Source organism: Rhinatrema bivittatum, chromosome 7, assembly GCF_901001135.1.
Source record: "Rhinatrema bivittatum chromosome 7, aRhiBiv1.1, whole genome shotgun sequence".
Taxonomy (NCBI): domain Eukaryota; kingdom Metazoa; phylum Chordata; class Amphibia; order Gymnophiona; family Rhinatrematidae; genus Rhinatrema; species Rhinatrema bivittatum.
Window position 1 is genome coordinate 56,227,593 of NC_042621.1, and position 6,058 is coordinate 56,233,650.

Consider the following 6,058-nt stretch of genomic DNA (forward strand, 5'->3'; position numbering starts at 1 on the left):
TACTGTAAGGATTACGCAGGATTATTCGGCGCAAGTCTCACAGCAACGGAAAAAGTTCTCCCCAATGTGTTCCCAGCTATTTGAGAAGCGTATCAAATTTGCCCTCATTTATCCTGCCACGCTGAGGGTTGGGTGGGAAGGAAAAACCCACCTTTTTAAGACCCCTGAGGAGGCGAAGACGTTCGTGAGCTCTCTGGAAAACAGGCAGGGGCCAAGCCCATGATGGATTACTATTTTTTTTCCCTTTGGTCTACTCAGGTATTACTTAGACTATGTGCGGGCCCTGGTCTCGTTGGATTCGGTGGGATCCCATTGCCGCATGCCTCTCAAACTATCAGCCGCTGGCCCTACCGGAGAGGGCTACAGCGTTTTTCATGATCTGGTATACCTGGGATGGTGATGATTGAGCGCGTGCGCCAGTGTCCAACATGTTATACACCTAAAGACTATGTTGGACTCAAAGTTAGACTGTTGTTTTGCTAGGTCTCCTGTTGGGGACATAGATTCAGTTCTTGTTGTCCGTGGCACCCGGACATCCTAAGCGGACCTCCCAGATCGGGTGCATTTATTTTGTGCCCGTTTGGCAATATGCTAATCTTGTATCATTGGGGTAGGGTGGGGGGGGGGGGGGGGGGGGGGGGGTTGGGAGGTTGATTGGGTGTATGAGTATGGCGGGTGTAAGTGGGGGCGGGGATCTGAGGATGAACGGATAGTGCAGTGTGTATGGGATTCCCTGTGGGTGAGTGAGACGGGCAGGAGGATGTCAATCCGTGGGACCTTACTGGTGATAGGGGGCGGCTGGGACCCTCTCCACCAGGAGATATTGCAGAGAAGAATGTTAGGATCACTTCACGCTTGGCTGGGATCATGCCAAAAATAATTTCATGGAATGTACACGGTATGGGGTCTCCCATTAAACGCAAGAAAATATTAGCTCATTTAAAGAGATTGCATGGGGAAATCGCTTGTATACAGGAAACACATCTCACTTCCCTTGAGAGTCAAAAGTTGAAAAGGGACTGGGTGAGAGAATGCTTCTATGCGGCGTCCACACACCGTAAAGCTGGGGTGGCTATACTGATTAGTAAATCTGCGGATTTGGAAGTGGAACGCTCCATTGCTGACCCCAATGGCCACTATGTGTTAATTATTGGAAAGTGGAGGGGGCAGAAGATCACTATTGGTAATGTGTATGTACCCACTGACAATCCACAGAAATACTTGCGTTCGTTCGCGGATGTGCTCCTCTCTCACCAGGAGGGTCTTCTGTGTATTGCAGGGGATTTCAATTGTGTGTGGGACAATACACTTGACAGGTCGACACAGAGCGGGACTCGCTTGGGAGCTCGGGGTGAAGGGGTGAAAAAATTTTGTGATGTGACTGGACTGTTGGACATCTGGCGAGTCCTCCACCCTACGAACCGGGAATATACCTTTTACTCGAACCCACACCAGACGTTCTCTCGCATAGATTATATTTTACTGGCTCAGAACGCTCTTGGGAGGGTGGACAGGGCAGACATCGAAAACCCGGTTATTTCAGATCACTCCCCGGTATCGGTTGGTCTTAATATTGGTCAACAATCTGGAGGAGACCGCTGGTGGCGATTTCCTAATGCCTTAAAAGGGGATAGGGAGTTCAGACAGTTTCTGATAACCAAATGGACGGCATATGCGGGGGATAATGCACAGCATGTGACTCAACCTCAGTTGTTTTGGGAAACGGGGAAAGCCGTGTTGCGAGGCGAAATAATCAGCTTTATGAGTGCCAGGCACAAGCGCATGACGAAAGATATTCTTCATTTGGATGCTAGGACTAAGCAGGCTAGGCAGACCTTTCTATCCTCTCCCTCGGAATCCCACCCACAGGCTTACTTCCACATACATCATCAGCTCAACACTGTCCTACACAAGAGAGCTTGCAATGCCCTTCAAGTAGCCCACCACAATTTTTTCAGATACGGCAATAAGGTGGGACGGCCTATGGCCAACCTTGTGAGGAGGACTAGGGCTCGGACGGCGATACAGGCCATGATTAATACTCAGGGGCAAAAAGTCACGGACCTTAGGGCTATTGGGAAAGTTTTCCATTCTTTTTACACCGCCTTATATGCGGAGGACTCCACCCCCGGTGGGGGGGAGGAACAGTCTTTCTTTTCCAATTTACATACTCCGAGCTTGTCATCTCAGCAAAGGGAGTTTATCAACCGCCCCATTCAGACTTACGAAGTTCTCCGAGTCATAAACGATATGGCATCGGGTAAATCCCCTGGGCCCGATGGGTACTCATATGACTTTTTTAAAATGTTGAGAGACCATTTGGCAGTCCCATTGACGAATTTTTATGTGGATGGATTGCTGCAGAAGAGCTTCCCATTAGACTTTAATTCTGCTCATATCATAGTTTTGCCAAAGCCGGGCAAAGACCCGCATAAACCGGAGTCATATAGGCCCATATCACTGCTTAACAGCGACCTAAAGATCCTGGCGAAGGTTTTGGCAGACAGATTGGCGTTGCTGTTGCCCCTACTTATCACGGAGCAGCAGGTGGGTTTTGTCAAGGGTCGCTCGGCTACTGGTCATATTGTGCGTCTATTATCAGCTATGACGATGTGTCAACAATATACAGTGCCTGCGTTGGCTATAGGCTTTGACAGTGAAAAAGCATTCGATAGGGTAGCCTGGTCATACATGTTTTCCGTCTTGGAGCGATATGGGATATTGGGGAATTATGTGTCCTATTTAGGGTTATTATATCATCATCCTCACTCCCGCATTATGACTAATGGGTTGTTATCAGATCCAGTGGCTATCCAGAGGGGGGTACGGCAAGGCTGCCCACTGTCTCCTCTTCTTTATATCCTTACAATTGACCCATTATTACGTAAGATCTTGACGCACCCTGACATTTGGGGGTTCAGCAAACGGGGTCAGTCTTTCAAAGTCGCGGCTTTCGCCGACGATGTCCTGGTTTTCCTGACTCGCCCACAACGTTCTCTATTTTACTTACTACAAGTACAGGAACATTTCGGGGTATTTGCTGGCCTCAAGATTAATAGAGACAAGTCAGAGGCTCTAGACGTGGGGCGCAACTTGAGGGAAACCTGGGAGGGGGAGTTCCCATTAAAATGGGCGTCTGATACCCTTAAATACTTGGGGATTGTTATACCCAATCAATTGGATACTATATACCAGCTGAATGTCCACCCAAAGCTGACTTACACGGTTGATACTTTGAAAAGGTGGAGGAACTTACCCTTGTCGTTCAAGGGACGGATCCGTCTTTACCAAATGATGATAGTGCCTAAATGGCTTTACCTCCTTCAAATGTTGCCGCTGTGGCTTTCTACAGCGGATCTGACTGTAGTGACCCGGGCTCTCAGGAACTTTTTGTGGGGGGGCAAGAGAGCTCGCATTCCGTTGGGGATGCTGTGCCTCCCCCCTGATCGGGGGGGAGTCGGGGTGCCCAACCTTAAAATGTATAATTTAGCCTGCAATTTACGTTATGTCAGGGATTGGATATTCGGGTCTTCTCACTTTCTGCCTCACTCCGTTTTACAGATCTGGTATGAAGTCCCCTCGCTCAATTTTTTGCTTCACGCAAGGCTCTCGGAGGTTCCGGTCCAGCTCAGATCTCACTTACTAGTGACCACGTGCCGAGCGGCCTGGGCCTGCCTTTGCCACCTGTACCGTCAACCACAGGGTATCACGCCTTTCCTACACATACAAAATAATGGTTATTTTCTACCGGGAGAGGGGGACACACCCTTTAAGAGATGGAAAGCGGAGGGACTCATATTTCTCTCTCAATTGTTCGACCCGTCCACTGGGACCTTATATAGCTTTGGGGACCTCCAACACCAATTCACTATTCCACACACTGATTTTTATGCCTTCTTACAAATTCGCCATTTTATGCAGTCCTGTGCTGCGCATTGGAATGATTCCTCACGCCACACTGCCCTCAGACACCTTCTCTGCACAGCGGCTAATAAACCCCCCAAAATCTCGGGTTTTTATAAAGAATTGGCCCAACCGAGAGAGATAGGTCATTTGCAATCCTTATACCAGAGATGGTCCATTTGGAGTGAGCTGGACCTTACTTATGAGGATTTTTTGAAATGTTTTGCAACTATTCCCGATATCTCCGTTAATGAGGATATGCGGGAGACCCAATACAAATTCTTATGGCGGGGCTACATTCCTCCCACTCAAGCCTATAAGGCTAATCTTTGTGATTCTCCTCTTTGCAGAAAGTGTGGAATGTCTCCAGGTACTTTTACCCATGTTTTTTGGACTTGCCCGAATGTCCAGTCTTTGTGGCGGGCGATCAGCTCCTTTTGTGCTCGTCTTTGGCATTGTCAGCTACCACAGACACCTGCATTTTGGCTGTTTGGGGTTGTGCCCAGTGATATTATGGCAAGTCCCCGTAGAGCACTATTGAAAGCTTTTATACTTAAAGCGGCCCTCACAGGCAAGAAAGTGATCCTTACAAAATGGCTGGATGCTGATGCCCCAACGTGGGATATATGGTTTACACTATTTCTCCGACTTTTTACTCATGAAATGTATATCTGTAATCACCAATCATCCTTGCATACCTCAGATCTTGCACTGCTATGGGCACCCTTTCTTAAGTACTTACAACCCACCACGGGATAAGATAGCGGGCTCTTTATGATACATTGCACTGGCCGTCACTGATTTTTTCCTGTTCTTGTACAGCCCATACACAGGATACACTCAAGTGGGAAGGGAGGGGGGAATTGGGGATGGCAGGGATGGGGGTAGGTGGGGGGAGGGGAGGGAGATGGGGGTTTCGTTATCCTTAGATCTGATGGGTCGCTGTGCACCCTCTCCAGCATCAAGCTCCTGCTGTGAGAATTGTTTTGTGGTCTGACTAATGTACGACGAGCTGAGTTTGCTGGTTTATTATGTTCAGTTTAGGTACTTGGTGTGGATTGTAAACTTTAATTACCTGTTGTTCGATGTTGTACGGTATCCTACCTTGTACTTTGTACCCATTATGTGTTGATGTATGGTTACGGTCCCATCACTGGGAATATATGAACAAAATTCAATAAACAGAGTTAAAAAAAAAAAAAAAATTAAAAGATTGGAAAACAAGGATTTTAGTAGTAATAAGTAGATAAGCATTTCTATTGTATACTATGCTATATTATAATAATCTAACAGTGTAACACTAATATATAATAATACTATGTTAATAGTAATATTATACTATATACTTCTCCACAGTACAGGGGTGGCCAACTCTGGACCTCAAGAGCTATAACCAGACCTGGTTTTTAGTATATCCATAATTAATATGCATACTATATATTTGCATACAATGGAGATGGTGCATGCAGATTTCTCATGCATATTTATTGTGAATATCCTGAAAACCTGACTTGTTTGTGGCTCTTAACAGGAGTTGGCCACCCCCAGTATAGTTTATTATTCAGAAAAGCTGCACAGCATAGCAGAGCAAGTATTATTTGGTTCACCTATTTAATATATCTGTCTAAATGACAATTCTGCCTCCTGAAAGTGAAACTTTTAGACTGCATATTAGGTTTCTCATTTATCTGTGACTAACAGTCAAGTGACCTCACCATCATACAAAGTGCAGATCTAAAGTGAAATGAGCCAGTCAGTTACTTAGCATGTTTCTTGTAGAGTGAGAATACAGTATCTACTTATATTTGATCTTGATTTCTTTTGTATTTATGTTTTGAAAATAGAGGAAAACTGGCGTATTTTTTTTTAAACTGGATTTTAATAGTTTTTCTGTATTTTTTTTATATACAGTGCTCTGCCTCTTGAAATAATGGTATTTTTTCCACTAGGTTTTGATAAATTCATTCATTTTTCCAGCTGCTCCTTTGGGAGAAATTCTGGGATAGGGGAGGGGAGTCCCTTTATTTGGTGGTGTTGAGTGATGGTTGATGGTGTTAGAACTAAGTGCTTGGAGGTACTGCAAGAGTGCAGTATTAATGCCATAGGTATGTTGAGAATATCCCTTGCTGTCATCTCTGTCCAGCTGTCTTCCAAG